Source organism: Crinia signifera, chromosome 5 (assembly GCF_055691185.1).
Source record: "Crinia signifera chromosome 5, ASM5569118v1, whole genome shotgun sequence".
Lineage (NCBI taxonomy): Eukaryota > Metazoa > Chordata > Amphibia > Anura > Myobatrachidae > Crinia > Crinia signifera.
Window position 1 is genome coordinate 95,099,759 of NC_139221.1, and position 20,183 is coordinate 95,119,941.

Below are 20,183 nucleotides of genomic sequence, written 5' to 3' on the forward strand. Positions count from 1 at the left end.
CTGATCTCCCTGTCATACTTTCTCGGCCAATCCTGGCCACCCAGTGGGGATAAGTATGCTGGGAGCTCTCAGAACCATTGCTAGTGCTTCAGTTGTCTCCAGTGTATGGTCAGCTGTCCTTGTCTCCGTGCAAGTGTATTTCTCTGCTGGTGTTGTTTTCCATGCTGCAGTGTGTTCCAGGTTGTTCCATCTCCTGTGAAGTCCAGGTTATTCCACCGCCTGTGATCCTGCCTCTTCAGCCCAGCGACCAAGCCTAGCTCCGGGACTCTGGTCCTCCGATGCTCCAGCATCATCTGCCACCGATGTTCCACCATCGATAGTCCGATATTCCGGATCTCCTGCTTCCGTCCGTCATTCCGGACCCACAGTCTCATCTCCCGTCCGTCATTCCGGACCCACAGTCTTCTTCCATATCCGACACTCCGGATCCGATGTTCCACCATCGATACATGTCATCATCTCATCTGTAAAGTATTGCAATCTGCATAAACTGTCATTATTTCCTGCATACTTTACTGCCTGTACTATTACAACCATCTGCAAATAAACTCCGGTTGTATTTTACCTCTGACTGCTTATTGGCTCTGGGTGCACTGTCACGCAGTCCATGCGCAAGGGTCCTCTCCAACCTCCCCGGTTCAGGTACCGGTCCAGGTCCCCACCAGAGGTCTCAGTCTTGTCGACTAAGCCCCCTGGTGTGACAGTAAGCACTAGCCAAATGGATCCAGCCGCAAGCCAAGCATCACCATCCAGCCCTGTACAGCAACTGGCTGTTCGCTTGGATCAGCAAGAGGCTGCGCAGAGCCAAGTGATTCATTGTCTGCAAGATCTGTCTTCCCGGCTGGATAAGCTACAGACCACTCTCAGTGGCCCTGAGCCTGTCAGAGAACTTCCAAGTCCAGTTCATCCTCCTGTAATGGCTGCTGCACCTCGCCTTCATCTGTCTGTCCCCACCAAGTATGATGGGAACCCCAAGACCTGCCGAGGTTTTTCTCAATCAGTGTGAGATTCACTTTGAGCTGCAACCCAGCAACTTCCCTACTGAAAGGGTCAAGATCGCCTACATCATCTCCCTCCTGTGTGGAGCAGCGTTAGAATGGGCGTCTCCCTTATGGGAAAGATCTGATGCCATCCTGTCCAACTACAAGGACTTCGTGTCAACATTCCGGCGTATCTTCGATGAGCCTGGGCGATCAGCATCTGCCTCCACTGAAATCCTCCATCTCAGACAGGGATCCCGCTCCGTCGGGCAATATCTGGTCCAGTTCCAGATTCTGGCGTCTGAACTCTCCTGGTGTGATGGGGCCTTATACGCAGCCTTCTGGCATGGTCTATCCGACCGTATCAAGGATGAACTTGCTACCAGAGACTTACCTTCAGGTTTAAGTGACCTTATCTCTTTATGTATCAAAGTAGACCTATGCTTTCGAGAAAGGGCTGTAGAACGTCACAAGAGCGCTCCAGTTAAAGTGCCAACTCCTCCGCCTTCTTTACCCACTGCTCCTGCGGTCCATTCCAAAGAAGAACCAATGGAGATAAACCGTTTCCGTTTGTCTCCAGGAGAACGTCGACGTCGACGGTTGGCACAGCTCTGCCTGTATTGTGCCGATCCTGCACATCAAATTTCTGCATGCCCAAAGCATCAGGAAAACTCCTCCTCCTAGCCCGTCAAGGAGAGGGTAGGCTAGGAGTAATTAAGTCCTCTCCATCAGCAACTGATTGTGTCCTTCCAGTTTCCCTACAAGTTGGTCAGCATTTCAAGACTGTCTCCGCACTTCTTGATTCCGGTGCCGCTGGCAACTTCGTTACTGCAGAACTGGTCCGCAAGTGGGGGTTACCCACTGAAAGTCTTTCCAAGACTGTCTTCCTTACTGCTGTGGATGGCAGTAGGATTCCTGATGCGACAGTCTCCCGCAGAACTTTGCCACTTACAGTAAAAGTGGGAGTCCTGCACACTGAACTTTTGTCCTTCCTGGTTTTACCCCGAGCCACTCATGCTCTGGTTCTGGGTTTACCTTGGCTCCGTTTTCACAATCCTCGCCTTGATTGGAAGACATCTGAAATCCTTTCCTGGGATCCTTCCTGCTCCGGTACCTGTCTCCAAAAGGTACTCCCAGCTCGTCATTCTTCAGCTGATGCAGCAGACCTTCCGCCTCTTCCCTACCAAGAGTACTCAGATGTATTCAGCAAGTCTGGCGCTGATGTCCTACCTCCTCACAGACCGTGGGATTGCCCTATTGACCTTATCCCAGGCAAAGAACCACCCAGAGGTAGAACCTATCCTCTCTCTCTTCCAGAGACTCAAGCCATGACCGATTACATCAAGGAAAATCTGGCAAAGGGATTCATCCGTCCTTCAACTTCTCCTGCTGGCGCAGGATTCTTCTTCGTAAAGAAGAAGGATGGAGGCCTACGTCCCTGCATTGATTATCGCGGCCTCAATGACATCACAGTAAAGAACCGATATCCGTTGCCCCTCATCACCGAGCTGTTTGACCGTGTCAGCGGTGCAACCATCTTCACGAAACTCGACCTGAGGGGTGCATATAATCTCATCCGCATACGAGAGGGTGACGAGTGGAAGACGGCGTTTAATACCAGAGACGGCCACTATGAGTACCTCGTCATGCCCTTCGGGCTCAGCAATGCCCCAGCCGTGTTCCAGCACTATGTCAATGAGATTTTTCGGGACATTCTGTATCGACATGTAGTTGTATATCTCGATGACATTTTAATCTACGCCAATAACATCACAGAACATCGTTATTGGGTCAAAGAGGTTCTGTCCCGGCTGCGAGCAAATCATCTCTACTGTAAACTGGAGAAGTGTGTCTTCGAGGTGAAGTCTATACCCTTCCTAGGGTACATTGTCTCCGGTTCTGGTCTTCAAATGGACCCAGGAAAACTGCAGGCCATCCAAGATTGGCCAATTCCCTCTTCGCTGAAAGGTTTTCAACGTTTCCTGGGTTTTGCCAATTATTACAGAAAATTCATTCGTAACTTCTCTTCTATTGTGGCTCCCATCACTGCCTTAACGAAAAAGGGGTCTAATCCAGCGAAGTGGCCGGCGGAAGCCATCGAAGCCTTCCATCTGTTGAAGCAGAGGTTCACTTCAGCTCCTGTTTTACGACAACCTGATACCACCTTGCCCTTTATCCTCGAGGTTGATGCCTCCTCCGTGGGTGTTGGGGCAGTCCTCTCGCAGAAAGCGCCCGATGGACGTCTTCATCCCTGTGGGTTCTACTCTCGTAAGTTCCTGCCTGCAGAGCGTAACTATGCCATCGGTGACCAAGAGCTTCTCGCCATCAAGTTGGCATTAGAAGAATGGAGATATCTTCTAGAGGGCGCTGTTCATGAGATCACAATTATCACAGACCACAAGAATCTTCTGTATCTCAAGTCTGCTCAATGTTTAAACCCCCGTCAAGCCAGATGGACACTTTTCTTTTCCAGGTTTCGTTTCAAGCTGTCATTCTGTCCAGGGACACAAAACCGAAAAGCTGATGCCCTTTCCCGCTCATGGGAGCAAGATAGTGAGTCTAAGTCCACACATCAACACTTCATTATTGATCCAGTGGCCTTCTCCGCAACGGGAGTTTCTAATCTCACGCCCCCTCCAGGGAAAAGATTTGTAAAGCCAGCTCTAAGAAAGAAGTTGCTTTGTTGGGCGCATTCTTCAAAATTCGCTGGCCATGCAGGCATTCAGAAAACTTACGAGTTTATCACCAGGTCCCACTGGTGGCCGTCCCTCAAACAGGATGTACAGGACTTTGTATCCTCTTGTGCTAAGTGTGCCCAGCACAAGACCAGTCGTCAGTCTCCTCCTGGGCAATTGATGCCACTGTCAGTGCCACATCGTCCTTGGACGCATATCTCTATGGACTTTGTAACTGATCTTCCAGAGTCTGACAAGTTCACCACCATCTGGGTGATTGTTGACCGGTTCACCAAGATGGCTCACTTCGTTCCCCTCACCGGCCTTCCGTCAGCTTCCAAGCTGTCCCAGCTCTTCATCAAAGAGATATTCAAGCTTCATGGACTGCCTCTTGAAATCATCTCCGATAGAGGAGTCCAATTCGTAGCCAAATTCTGGCGAAGCCTGTGCTCCCTGCTTCAAATCAAGTTAAAGTTTTCCACAGCCTATCACCCTCAAACAAATGGCCAAACGGAGAGGGTGAATCAGGACCTTGAAGCATTTCTCCGCACATATGTCTCTTCCTCCCAAGATGACTGGGCTCAACTCCTTCCATGGGCAGAGTTCTGCCATAATAACCAATATCATTCTTCATCAAATGTCACTCCATTTCTTGCCAACTATGGGTTTCATCCTCGAGTTCCTGACTTCACTCTGCAACCTGTGTCCTCTGTTCCAGCGGTCGACACGACCATCCGGCAATTCGTCAAATCCTGGAAGCTCATTCGTTCTTCGCTTCTGAAGGCTTCAAGCAGGTACAAAAAATTTGCCGACAGGAAACGCAGAGCTGTGCCAGCCCTCCGTCCAGGAGATCATGTCTGGTTGTCAACCAAGAATCTTCGATTGAGAGTGCCATCGATGAAGTTCGCTCCCCGATATATTGGTCCTTTCCCAGTTGAGCGAGTCGTCAACCCAGTAGCTTACAAGCTCAAGTTGCCGCCCTATTTGAAAGTGCATGCTCCCAGACTCATCCGGGCGTTCCACTCCAAGTTTCCCCACAAGCCTAAAAGATGTCCTGGGGCCACCCTTAAAGGGGGGGGTGCTGTCACGATCCGAGCTGTCAGACAGACTTTCTTACCGGCTAAGTGCCTCCGCAGGTTCAGCTTGCGGTCCAGACGTCATCTCTGCCGGCCTCCTGTCTCCCAGTGACAGTCCCCAGTGCACGGCAATCCACCTGTCCGCCGCCATTGCTCCCAGTATCCAGCATGGTGTGCACAAACACACTTTCCCGCCATAGCAGACATGGGGGCTGCCATGTTCTTCCCAGTCACATGTCTGTGCTGTCCAATCCTGTTGGTTCTGATCTCCCTGTCATACTTCCTCGGCCAATCCTGGCCACCCAGTGGGGATAAGTATGCTGGGAGCTCTCAGAACCATTGCTAGTGCTTCAGTTGTCTCCAGTGTATGGTCAGCTGTCCTTGTCTCCGTGCAAGTGTATTTCTCTGCTGGTGTTGTTTTCCATGCTGCAGTGTGTTCCAGGTTGTTCCATCTCCTGTGAAGTCCAGGTTATTCCACCGCCTGTGATCCTGCCTCTTCAGCCCAGCGACCAAGCCTAGCTCCGGGACTCTGGTCCTCCGATGCTCCAGCATCATCTGCCACCGATGTTCCACCATCGATAGTCCGATATTCCGGATCTCCTGCTTCCGTCCGTCATTCCGGACCCACAGTCTCATCTCCCGTCCGTCATTCCGGACCCACAGTCTTCTTCCATATCCGACACTCCGGATCCGATGTTCCACCATCGATACATGTCATCATCTCATCTGTAAAGTATTGCAATCTGCATGAACTGTCATTATTTCCTGCATACTTTACTGCCTGTACTATTACAACCATCTGCAAATAAACTCCGGTTGTATTTTACCTCTGACTGCTTATTGGCTCTGGGTGCACTGTCGCGCAGTCCATGCGCAAGGGTCCTCTCCAACCTCCCCGGTTCAGGTACTGGTCCAGGTCCCCACCAGAGGTCTCAGTCTTGTCGACTAAGCCCCCTGGTGTGACACCTCGTCAGTTCACCGGCGTCCACCCCCGCACGCTGCCTGTGTCACCAGCCCGGCTCTCCTGAGCTCCCCAAGCATCCGCTGACTCAGCCCGGCTCTCCCCCTGCCCGGCTCTGGCATCCCCCGCCCGGAGGCTGCACATTAAATTTAGGAAATCTTATGTACAGCCGGTCCGACTGCCTGACTCTGGTGTGCACGGGACCACGCATCGGATTGGAGGGGATGTCAAAACATGCGATTTGGGCCGATTTCATGGCACGATTCATTCGAATCGGGTGAAATCGTGCCCAAATTGTATAGTGTATGGGGGAATTTAGTGTCAGTATAACAAACAAAAATAATGCAATATGAATTATAAATACTTTCTAAATACTTCTCTGTGACTTTACTGGCCCTTTATCTGTGCTCTTTAATAGACTCCTGCGGTTACAATCAATCTGTGCTAACATTTACAGTTATAGGTTCTGCCACAGAATTATAGGAATTCAATCTGACTCCAAACTATTAAAAACAGCATGACCACATAAGTAACTACCAACTGCGAACGTTACCGATTTATAACAGCACATTCAGAAATGCTAAACAGTAGGACACATATTTTATATTACTATAAATGTATTGTTTGCTTTAGGGATATGTGTCCTTAATGCATCACACATGTTAGACACCCAGTAAAAGTTTAAGAACAGTCTCAACATCTGCATTGTTTAAAGCATTATTTTAGGTTATGAGCAAAAATTACATCCTGCTAATTGCAGATACATAATACATATAAAAAAGTAGCGGTATATTGGGGCAGATGTATTAAGCTTTAACAAGAGATAAATGCAAGGGTGATAAAAAGAGATAAATATCCAGCCAATCACCTGCTACCTGCCAAGCTACAGCCTGTGTTTGAAAAAAGTCAGTACGGAGCTGATTGGCTGGACGTTTATCTCTCCTTATCACCCTTGCATTTATCTTTTGTTAAGGCTTAATACATCTGCCCCATTGAGAGATAAACAAATAACAACTTAGGGGAAAATTTATTAGGCCTTCTAAAAATTAGAGGTGACGTTGCTCTTATAAGATTCTGTCTATCATTTTTTAGGATGCAATAGAGAAATTATAGATATGATCTGATTGGTTGCTATGGGCAACATTACCTATTTTCATTTTTAGAAGCTTTAGTATATTGCCCCTTAGTAACATTACATAACATTTCCAAAGGTTGGAAATATTGGCCATTTTAACCATCTGTGTTCAATCTTCTGACTGTCATAAAGGTTGCAACAGTACGAAAGCCTGAGGATTGGCAATAACGGCTTCAGATTGTCAAAAACGCCTGCAGATTGGACACTCTAGCGTTGGTTTTCAACAACGCAGACTGGACATTTTAAAAAGATGAATCTGCATGAGCTTCAATGCATCTGAAAACAGTCGCATTGAATAGGTGTGTGACGATGTTTCTGACTGTCGGAAAAATCATCACACATTAAATGACCCTTAGTATACTGTATAAATGGAGCATTTTTTGTTAGAAGAGTGAATCTAGGTGAATCTAATAGTATTTTCTGTGCTGAATTAAAACATTTTTGAATGTCTATGACACTTAAGGATATTGAGTGACACCTAATTAATGGCTATATATTACATTTATTAACCATAAGTTTGGGATTAAAAAGTGCTGTGAAGGCAATATTATTTTTTTCCTAGGGTTAATGATGTTCACTTAGGCCACTACTACTGAATCAGGCCAGTGTGTGTGCCAGTGGTGCCTTGCCCATGTGAATCTGTACTGTGGGCACACACGCCAGCACACACCTGGTATCCTGGCGCAAGACAGTGACACCACGTCCTCTCCATTGTACACTATGCTCCCCAGAGTTCTCAGTCGTGGCACCACCTGCTGAGCAAAGCACCAAGTCTAGGACACCGAGGGGAAGCGCTGTGTTGATACTGATCAGTGCTCCCCTCTATGTCCTAGACTTGGCACTCAGCTTGGCAGGCGGTGCCATGACAGACTGGGGATAGGAGAAGCAATCTGGAAAGTGCAGTGCAGCGAAAAGGGTACATGCTGTCACTGGCTGTGGTTTGGAGGAGGGAGGTCGGAGCAGTGGGCACTGGCAGCTCAAAAAAAATGGTATTTGAAAATGGGGGAAGGGGGCCAAGGCTGACAATGGGGGAAGGGGGATGCTACATCTGTGGACATTATGGGGGTTATTCTGGTTCACTCGTTAAAGACAAATTCCTTCTCAAATGGACAAAACCATGTGCACTGTAGGGGGGGCAGATGTAACATGTGCAGAAAGAATTAGATTTGGTTGGGGTTTTACTTCAAAGTGAGATATAAATTGCAGTAGAAAATAAAGTAGTCAGTATTTTCCCTGCACAAAAACGAAATAACTTACCCAAATCTAAATCTACCTGCGCATGTTACATCTGCCCCCCTGCAGTACACATGGTTTTGTGCATTTAAGAAGGAATCTGCCTTTACGAGTGAACCAGAATAATAGCCTATGTGCACAAGCGCTGTTAATGTTGTTTGCATTATATGTGTAAGAGGCACTACTGTGTTATATATCTATTATGTGACCACGCCACTTATCCGTGAAGCAATGCCCTTCATTTTTGCCACGCGCCTTTGGCACGCACTTGTACTATGGATTGGGGGCACCAAATCACTATCTGGCACACAGCACCAACATGTTAAGTTACGACACAGCTTCTGAATGTAATGATTTCTCCAGTCTCAGCTGTCCCATTCACAAAGTAACAAAACTCTATGTATAGTGATCTTTTGATTCCTGCTTAATCATTGGAACAGTCAAATTCATATCTCATGAATCCTTTGACCAAGCGACACAACAAAGTGATACAACAAAAATGAGAGGCCCAATTATTATCTTGGTCCTTAAATTTGCTCTCAAACTAAAGCTCAAAACAATTCTTAATAAGTATAGTAACATTCTGAAATGTAAATATCAAATGCAAATATAACAAAAACAGAGTTTGCTGTGCTATTTAAGAAACTGTTAATAAAATTAATGAATTAACATAAAAAAATGGTCAAGATGGTTAACACAATTATGCATCAGGCAACTTGTTATTCTGAATACTATAAACTATACTGGATTTTACTGTATAACAATCAATTTAGGACCATGTCCATATGCCAGGATCCTTTGTAACTAGCCAGTAGTGAAAGTGTTTACTGAACAAACCTCTGAACACCAACTGGCTAGGGATGATGACACAGGTTTTTGCCCATGAATGCTTATACTAATCTCTTCAGAATAGTATCATTAAGAAAACAACATAATTTTCTGGAGGGGAAAAAACTCCCTAAAAACTATATATTTTATATCATAATGTTCATAATGTTGTGAAAACTATTTTTTTATTACTTTACATTTTCTTAACATATTTTTTACTTTTTTCCACAGATTACTCCAAATTCCTTCGATCCTGGTATACATATCTGCAAAATAAAACGTTGAATTATTTGCTTTTATGGCATATTATCATTCAGATGCAGTGTGCTATATTTCTGTATGCCAAACTCTCTTTGAAAACATTTCACTGATGTTGGCTTGGTGGTGGTGTATTACTGGCAGCAGCAGATTACCACTGGGAGACACTAAAAATAACACTTTTTGTAATTGGTGTTCTGAAAGAGTCTGATGGCGCAAACATTCTGTACAATATTTCTCTACTTCCTAATTATCATGGTCATTTCCAGCATAGAATTTACATAACACTGGGGCAATAACCAACATGGAGTCTATATAGTTGTACTTGTAATACTCCCATGCTTAGTTTTGGCTGTATTGACACTGGATTGACCTACTGTCTATACATTTAACAAAAAGTTTTCTGACACCAGGTTAAAAACTTCACCCAAAAATCTCCCAGCATACATTTGCACTGCTTCTACTATTAAAGTGAGCAAATTGCGTTTCACCTTTATTTTTTTCCCCACATTGTACTAGTAATGTTGTATTATGCAGTTATACTGAATGCATATGTGTTGCCGCCGTTTAGGGGTTGGGAAGAAGCCAGGGATCTGTGATGGCAATATGCTGGCCTCTGCGGTATGAGGCTTGGGCGGCACATTGCCGTAAGTCATCCAGTGGTGATGTACAGTAGGATGCACCTCAGATCACAACTGCAACAGGAGGTGTTTGCTTGTAATAGATGCATTTCCATAAAGCACAGGTTCTCAAAGTCAGTCCTCAGTACTGCACACAGTGCATGTTTTGCAGAATCAAGTGAAATAATTAGCTCCACCTGTGTATCTTTTAAAAATGTGTCAGTCAGTAATGAGTGCACCTGTCATGTGAACTGGAAAATGTGAACTGTGTGGGGTCCTGAGGACCTAGTTTGAGAAGCACTCAAGGTTTCTACCGCAACTGAATGACCTCCATAATGCCAACACTATGATATGCTGTGAACATAACATATGTACAGTATTCTTTTTCAACTCAATTTGATTATTCAAATCACCTGAAGGTACAGTAGGTTAAAGCCAAGCAGTATTGATTTTGAAGCCAATGGACTTTCAGTATCAGGAAATAAAGCAGCAAAATGCATTCCTCTTAATAATAAGAATACTTATTAAATACTCAATTACTGTAACACTTGGTGAAGTTTTTTTATTGTATTTATATTGACTAGTTATTTCCTTGATTTATTCTTGATCAAGGATAATTGGAAAAATACACACATTTTTTTAAATAGATTCAAAATGTCCTCACAATGGGCCTTATTCTGGTGTGTGCGGATGGAGCCGAATATGCGGGCAGGACCGTGCGTCCTAAACCCCGCCTTTCGTACGGATCGCTCACTCCATCCGAATGCGGTAAGCACGAGTGGATTTCTCACGGATACACCTCCTCCATCTCTTGGAACCTCCCCCATCATTCGATGGTCGCAGCACCGAGTGGTCCGCCAGCTCCCGCAACCTCAGACCACACGGGCATTTCTCCGTGCAAAAGCAGGGATCTGGGCGGGCAGCTGACATCCGGCAATGTAATATGTCCGCCCCCTACACGTGCGTCACGGCCGCATTACCATAAGTACGCCCAGCGTTTTCATGGGAACGCCCATGAAACGCGGGTGTAAACATATGGTAATGAGCCCAAACAGCCCTTCACACCCCTCTCCACCCCCGGTTCGTAGTGTACACATTTCATGCGGAATTTGGACATGCGTTCCGTTCGCACATGCGCAGAGACGCCTCTGCACATGCGCAGACACAAAACATTGGCGGCACGAACGCACGCGGATATTACCGCACCAACCAGAATAAGGGCCAATGTTATTACTCTAGTTTCTTGTTCTCTGACACTTGGATCAAACTGTGTTTATTTTCTTATAGAGAACATATTTAAAGAAATAGTTTGAATTCCAGATTCCTTCACAATACATAGATTAACTGTTTACAAACATAATGGACTGTGAAAGTAAACTGATAATACGAATCCAACATGACAAATTCAACATTATAGCAAATTTGATTACCTTAAATCATAAGCAATCTTCCTGTCCAGAAAGATAGTTTGAGCGTATTTCCATTATTTTCATATGAACCCACAGCATCAAACTGAGTGATTGATGAGGGTGGTTCGTGAGACTTAATAACTCTTCCTTCTGAACAATGAAACATGCTTCGACCTGGTAAATCAGACCTTTGGGTCTGTCATTATGTAAATCTTAAAAACTAACATGAAAATGTGTGATTGACTGTGATATTTTTTCCCTTCTATCTGGCTCTCATTCTGAAAGAGGATTTATTGCACGTCTAAAGTGAATTATAAATAAGTCCTCAACAACACTACAACTGAGAACATCCATTGTGGTAATACATAATAGGTGTTATGACACCAAGATGTGCACAGTCTGTAATAGCACATTTATGACATCATGATGAATATGTGTGTATGTGTAGTGGATGCACAGGACAGCTGTGCAAATGTCTTCTTAGTGTGTCAATGCTATCTTTTGGTTTTTGAAACGCTACTATGCAAACTCTGTTTGGCCAATTAAAGAAATACAAGCTTGTATGCTTAAATGTATAATAAAACCAAAAACAAATAATGTCTAATGCAGCAGAAGCTCCAACCTACATATAATAGCCTCTATCCCCCTGCCTGATAAGAAAAGTGAAGAGATAGCCAGGTCCTGGCATCTGCACAATAGATCTGCAGGCTCTGGGACCAGAGCATGTGCACAAGCCAGAGTACGGCTCATATATGCAAAACCAGCTTCTGTAGACTGCATCAGCTGCAGCCCATAGAAGATGACTATTGCTGCATGAAAAGCAGGCGTGGAAGCACTCTTTCTGCTTATCATAGCCTGGTCTGGCAGTTCCTGGAGGAAAAACCTCTCCCAATACCTGTAGAGTATGTGACTGACAGGTCATTAGGAAGTTGCTGACAGTCACAGTGAAGTTTCACTGACAGTGAGTTGAAACGGTAGATTTTACTGGTTGGGGCTGCAGTCCTGCAGCATATGGGAAAATTCTGCCATGATCTAAAGTCATTACTATAACTTTAGAAACAACACATTAATATAATTATACAGTCTGCATGTAGATAGAAAATAAGACTTTCATTCGTAAATGTAATAACAATTGCCTTGCGTTTATATCAGTAATCATGAAACAGCACATTCCTATAAAAAATGCATCGGAATCATACAAATCATTTCCCATTGACATTATAGGTCACATGCTGATCTCTGTCACATCTGCAGACAAAAATGTATTGGGTATCTCACACACTGTGACTTTGTGGGTACACTTGTGGGTAAAAAGAAGTATGCATGATCTGAGGATTTTCTAAGGATCATGTATTTCACTTTAGTATTTAGTAGCTGTTCCATTATGTGTAATGTCAATTATGCATTGCATATCCCATACTTAATAACCTACAGATAAGTATACAACCTGTAAGGTTGATATGGAAATATACCGGTAATTAAAACATGAGGGATTGTGAAAAGTGACAGTGGAACCTAGTTACAAATGTTCAAATGAATTAAAGAGCATGGGTACTATTGACATCAGTGCAGTGCAACATTTGTAATTTATAACACATGGGAAGATGTCAGCTAAAAATATGGACAGCACTGCAGCTGAGGTAACAGGATGGAGGTCTCATTAGAAGAATAAACGTAAGGTTTATTGTACACCAAGTTAAATTAATGCAGTGGCATGAGTGACTACAGTATATTCCCAAAACCATGTCTGTTTCTCAGCATGTAACATTGGGTGGAGTGCAAATAGATGATGAAGAGATCGCTACAGCAATGTTTCAGAATTGATGCCTTTAATTGTGGTATAAGAAGTCAGTCACAGCTAAATTATTCCAGTTCCAAAAATGTGTGCCCTTTGAATCTTAAGCTGAGACTACTGGATTTAAAATATGTGAAATACAGAAAATTAATGTTCAAAGGCCACAATTGTCAGATATTTAAGATCAAGCAGTGAGCTCCAAGTACTCTACTGTGTGACATGATCCCTGAAAAGATGAGAAAAGAAATCCAAAACACACAAGAGCTGAGATTTCTGGAAAAATTGCATTTTCCATTATTTTGAGAATGCAAATTGACAGGTGCGCCCCAGTGGTTAGTTGGTTTTCCTTCAAAACCCCAAATCTGATTCTTTCTGATTTCTCCAAATCCAAACTGCTTATCTTCTATATATTTATATATTCTTGTTTGTCTGGGAGTAAAGTGCATCACTGATCAGGTGGCAGGCCATGCTCAGGGAGGCTCGGGGGCTCAGTGAAAAAACTCATGTCGACCTTGCGACCTGTCAACCTAACCCATGTCAACCTAACGCATTTGTCAACCTAAAACCATATGAACTTTGTCCCATGTCGACCTAGACACCTGTTGTGTCTAGGTCGACCCAACGGTGTAGACATAATGACTGTCGACCTAAGTCGGGTCGACAATACGACGGTATCCCCTTCAGTATAGTATTAGCATTTCTAACTTGTTTCAGCAGCAGCAGGCCTCAATTTCCATGTATCACTATTAGTATCTTTGACCCCCCATGTGTCTGCAGTCTAAGTGAACTCCATACTTCCTCCCTGTTGCCGCTTATTACTAGGGGATAACAAAATCTGGGAAAATGAAGGAGAGGTGCCCCCTTCAGAGCTGGGGCCTGGTGTCACCCACCCCCACTGTTTCTGTCAATTGCGTCCATGGCCATCTTTACTCCAGCATTGCAGATGGTAGAGGATATGCCGATGGGCTGGGACAGTCTATCTGTAGATGGAGTGGGGCAGGTGCTGAGTGCTGTTTTGGATTTTGTATTGGGGGTGCTGTCCTGTGCTATACAGGGTGCTGCTGGCCTGTGCTGTGTGTAAAGGGGGAGATGAGCTGTACAGGGTGCTGCTGTCATCCTGTGCTGTAAAAAGGTGCTGCTCTGTGTGCTGCAAAAATAAAGGGATACTGGCCTATGGGCTGTAAAAATAAAGGGGCACTGTGTGCAAAGTAGAAATAATAATACAGAATTGCTGTCCTGTGTGCTGTTGCTGTAAAGGGGCACTGCCCTGCTGTTGCTGCTGCAACTCAATCGTCATCCCAGGTGGGGAGTCAGTAGACCACTTCTATTAAATTAACTAAGCAATTGACTGTCCAACAGTCATTTACGAGGAAGATGAAATATGACAGCAGTCACCCTGTTGCAAAGTACAGGTGGAGCCGGCCTGGTCTTTGCAGGGGATGGCGGCAGAATCGCCATCCACCATCCCCCGCCATCTGATCTGCGAAAGGGGACGCGCGTGCGTCCTCTTCTGTCGGCGCTTCCCCCAGGTCCCCGCTGGCTTAACGGCGGTCACCCGGGGTCCCCACCTCCTCCCCGCTCCCCCCGCCGCCTCCCCTAACCCTGTCCATCTCCCTGAAGCGTAGACAGACAGGATTCCCATCGCCCCGCCGCCCGGAAATTGTGACGCCCGTGCGTGTGAGACGCACGCGCATCTCAGTCATATGGAGCGCCTCGCTGCTGGCAGTTCGCCAGCGGAGACAATCTGGCAATTCGCCAGCAAGAGGGAGCCCGGCTCCATCTGTAGATTACCAAGGCCATATCCATCATGCAGATGGTATCCATCATTATTGCAGTGGGATATAGACGGTTGATGGAGGTACTGTGTTCCCGGTACCAATTCTCATGTTTATTCCCCTTCACTAAGCAAGCAATTCCCACACTGTACAGGGTCATTAAAAAAGTGCCATTGTACCCACTGTTCACTTAACCATGGACAAGTGGAACATGGCAAACTAAGGACTACAGGACTTTGAAAGCCCACTGGGTTGATGTATTGCCTTCCAATCCAACAATAGCAGCGGCACCAGCAGTGGTGTCTCAAAAATGCCAAGTCTTTCCTGGGCAGGCTACACTGTGTTTTACTGCTTTCTGTGAGAGGCACAATGCTGAGAACATCTTAGAGAAACTGCAGGACATCATTGCACAATGGCTTACCCCACTTACACTCTTCTGGGGATTTGAGATATATGACAATGCCACCAATATTGTGCGTGAATTACATCTGGGCAAGTTCCAGCATGTCCCATGTTTTGCTCAAGCAATACATTTGGTGGAGCACATTTTTTTAAATTACAGGGGCATTCAGGAGATGCTTTCGATGGGCCGAAAAAATTTTGGGCCACATTCAACATTCAGCCACTGCGTGCCAAAGACTGGAGCATCAGTAAACACTCTGAACCTGCCCTGCCATCACCTGAAACAAGAGGTGGTAACAATGTGGATTTCAACCCTCTATATGTTTCAAAGGATGGAGGAGCAGCAATAAGCCATTCATGCCTATACATCCAAACTATGACATAGGCAAATGAGGGGGAATGCACCTGAATCAAGTGCAGTGGAGAATGATTTCTGTGTTTTGTAAGGTATCCCAACAGTTTGAACTTGCCACATGTAAAGTCAGTTCAGACACTGCCAGCTTGATTCAGGCCATTCCCCTCACCCAGCTTTTGCAGAAGCAGATGTTGAAATGGAGCGATTTTGCCAATTATGTGGGACTTTTGGATGGAGCCCTCCATTCCCTTTCCAAGGATTCAAGGGTGTTCAATTTGTTGAAATCAGAACATTACATTTTGGCCACTGTGTTCTCGGTCCTAGGTTTACAGCTTACATGGAGATTATTCTGGTTGATTCGCAAGGCTGATGTCCACCAGATGCCACCCTGTGAATGACAATATATGCACGCCCCCTTGCACGCTGCGTTTATTCGCAGGGGTGGCAAATGGAAGTTTTACATAAGCATCCATTTTTCAGGGGGAAAACCTAAACAGTGATGTGGGGGAACACCTACATCATTAGATGGTCGTCGACCATTGATGATGTGGAAGGGGAATGCACATCTAACGTTACTCTGGGGTATTCAAAGGAAGGTTTTTGTATTCCTCACTGAGTGCTCCTTTGTACAGATCACATAAATATATATTTTTTTATTTTGCTTTTCTATACACTTTTTCTTATATATTGATTTACTTTATGTAGCCCTTTGCGCTTTTTGTCAAAGGTGGTCCTACCCTTCTCTAAGTTTGTAGTCTAGTGAAGAAGAAAATGGTACAGATGTTTTGGGTGCACACGTTCACCTAGTTATGACATGGCTTTCTTAAATAAAATGTAATGTTTATTTGGAAATGTTTAACTTAAGAAACAAAATACACACATTTCCTCCCCTTGCATTATGTGTTCCCATTAAAAAGTTACTTGCTTTTTTGCTTTACTGAATTTATCCCATATTGCAATAGGATAGGGGTATAGCTATTATAATTATTATTATAATTTTATTTATAAGGTGCCACAAGTGTTTCACAGCACCGTAGAAAGGAACAGTACAGGGAGACAAAGCTTAGTATTACATTGAATAAATAAATAACAAAAGTAGAGTACAGGTAAAGAGAGCCACAGTTCAATACACATTACAGCTTAAATATAAGTAGTGAGGACTCAATCAACATACTACTAGAGGCTTGTGGCCAAAGATGGAGATGAGTATATGCGGACAAAGATGGTCACTGACTATGGGAGAGCTGTGAGTGAAATGTGAAGAGAAGAGTGCTTTGACAACAGGAGGGAAGAGGGCCCTTCTCTGAGGAGCTTACAATCTAGTAAGAAGGGGAGAGAGACAGATGAGGTGCAGGCAAGTGGGCGGTGGCTTGATAGCAAGATGTAAGCAGGCAGGTGGTCAGAGAACCAGCCACAGTTTATGCAGGGGAAGATTACACTTTGATGAACAGGTGAGTTTTCAGTGTCGTTTGAAGCTTTGCAGGGTTGGGGAGAGTCAAATGGAGCGAGGGAGTGCGTTTCATTGAAGGGGTGCAGCACGGGCAAAGTTCTATACTCTAGCGTGGGAAGCAGTGATCAGGGTGGAGGAGAGACGACAGTCGTCGGCCGACCGTAGAGAGCATGAGGGTGTATGAATGGTGATGAGGTTAGAGATATATGGAGCATTGGAATTAAAGATGGCCCTGTATGTGAGTGTGAGGTGTTTGAAGAGGATTTTGTAGGGGAATGGGAGCCAGTGTAGATTTTTATTATCAACTTATTTTCCTGCTATTTAATTTTTGCAGTACAATCATTTACAATAATATATTTACAATTTGCAAAACATTTCAGCCATTAGTTTGACTTTTATTTTCTACCTTATCTGGAGGACATTTCCCAGCAATACAATGTTCTGGATTTGTTTGACACTTGTTTGTATAAGAACGCTAATTTTGTATGTAAAGAATGCTTACATGAGTACTTTGATAGCTTTTAAAGGTTGTTTTATTTTAATTAATAAGGAAGGTGGTTATGTGAAGCGTTCTGAACAGGATGCCATCATGCATAGTAATTTAGCTCAGTCACACCTTATTAACCAAAATGATCAATGTGTGGTAAAAAGCTTAAAGTTTAACATGAAAGCATATTTGCATGCAAATGATTAAATAACTTGGTAGGGCAGGTAACATTTTTGATGACTGGGCCATTAAACAACTTAAAATAGCTGAAGAATTTTTTTAAAAAAATTGTGAAAGCTTAAGCTATCATAAGAGCACATAAATAGTACAAGGTATAACATGTAAATATTGAAAAATCAGATTCTATTAGGTGCTTAATAAGATCATATCAGTAAACTGTTTGATACAAATTGCATAAGGGCACTTTGAATAAAAACATTTATTTTTTAAATTGTATTTAAGGAGAAAAAATATAAATAATCATGTACAGTAGCTCGGTGAACTGCTCTGGTGTGCCTGTGTTTTTATTTTCAAAACAGCTGTGCTTCTTCAGACAATCTATAAATAATTTTCCGTTCTTGTTATTTTTTATTGTGATTAAAAGGTTCTCACGCAAGCTGTGATAAGCAGATGATAACTTTAAGTTGGCACAACAACAATGTGTGTGGGCTGAAGATGACCAGTTTCTCAAATGTTGGTCTTAGTTTAGCGTACCAGAAAACATATTAGGCTGTAAATGAGTGGAGTAAGGTTTGTTCTGGGTCATTGGTTGTACAGTTTAGTGTATTTGAAAACAACTGAGTGGTAATCGTGTTAGTAGACCATTGGGTACTTGTGTATTAGCAGGGCACCCAATTAGCATACGTATGCTAGCGTAGGGAAATCGCATTGTATGTGCCGTTATAGTGCCGTGCGATGCGATGCGATTTTCCTATGTAATTTATTCACTCTTTTGGCCACGGCGGATCGCATCGCACCTCCCGCAAAATTGCATGTGATCGCATGCAATTTTATAGGGTGCGATGCCATAACATTAGCTATACACTTGTATGACATGCAATGAGGTTTTAGGCACCCTCCCCCCCACCCCCACTATCCGCATGGAATACATGTAAAGTAATAAGCGTCCCCTCGAGGGGCTCGCTGCGCTCACCACTCTTCGGGCTCGGTGGCTCACTGCGCACGCCACACTATAGAAAATCTACTCCATGCCGACATGGATAATGGGGGTATGGAAAGGTCAGGAGGACGCGTTCCGCCACCCCTCGCAGGGCTCGCTGCACTCACCACGCTTCGGTGTGGCGTGGATAGTGGGGGGTGCCTAAAACCTGATTGCATGTCATACAAGTGTATAGCTAATGTAATGGCATCACACCCTATAAAATTGCATGCGATCACATGCGATTTTGCGGGAGGTGCGATGTAATGCGATCCGCCAGGGAGAAGAGAGCAGTGAATAAATTACATAGGAAAATCGCATCACACAGCCCTAAAAAGGCCCATGCGATGTGATGCAATTCTATTTTCTTATGCAGAATCGCCCACTAAGCAATTTGCTTAGTGGGCGCCCTGCTAATACACAAGTACCGACCATTGTGTGTTTACTGTAAAATCTGCCAGGTAATGCAGTGAAAATGTGTAAGTTTGCTCTTTATGTCAGCTGCTGTCTCACTTTAACCCTTTGAGTGCCAACATCTGTAAGAAATGTGTAAAACATGGCAACATCTCTGTGAGAGATGTGCAAAAATGCCAGCGTGGCTCACATTTGTTATAGTGTATACATTCAAATAAAAAAGAAAAAAAAGATTATATTTCCTAGAGTATATAAGGTAAACATTACAGGTCATTATGATGAATAAAAATGTTTGCTTGTCAATTTTTACACCTATTTAGACAAATTCACTTGGAATTCAAAGGGTTAAGGATTTTCTGGATACCTCCACAAGCAGGAACATCACAAACCTTTTTTGGGGGCGAATATGGGTGGGGAAATAATTTCATTTTGGTGCACCTATATTGCTAAATGTCAACCGCCTTAAGGGGCAGCTGGACTTACCCGCCACCCGCCACCCACCTACCTATTTATCTATTTATACTGACACATACATGTTAAAAAAACAGCATAGAGAACACTATGGGTAATAAAAGAAGAAAGAAGATAAATGTGTTAGAAAGGGAGGGATCGAAACAATCCTTTTCCTAATAACCCATAGACTACAGTGCTTATTGCCATTACTATTGTGATGGGGAACAGGAAAAGTTCTAAAACCCTGTAATATTTTCAGGGGATACTTACATTTTATGGGTATCCTGATTTTTCTGGCGATTTTCCACAAAATGTGTATAATAAATATAAATATAATAAAACATAATTGTAATATGTGAGGGACTTTCTGTAGAAGACGAACGGTTCCCACCCTGACTGAGGCTACACATGAAAAATATAAGAATTAAAAAAAAATTGCAGGGTGCAGAAAATGGGCACAATTTTAGCTGCAGCTTTTGAATACTGTACTTCATTTTTTACACATTGCTAAGAATCTGTGGTATTAGTTCACTGTAGCCTATGGGCTACATTTTTAAAAAAACATTTTGCAAAACATTGAATTGGGTTCAAGTGTGCTAATATCTGTGATGGTGTGAAAGAATGAGTGAAATTGGGAGAGATTAAATAAACAATGAATAAAGGATATTATAAATGTGTAATAAAATGAAAAAAGATACAACACTGAAAATTAAAATAC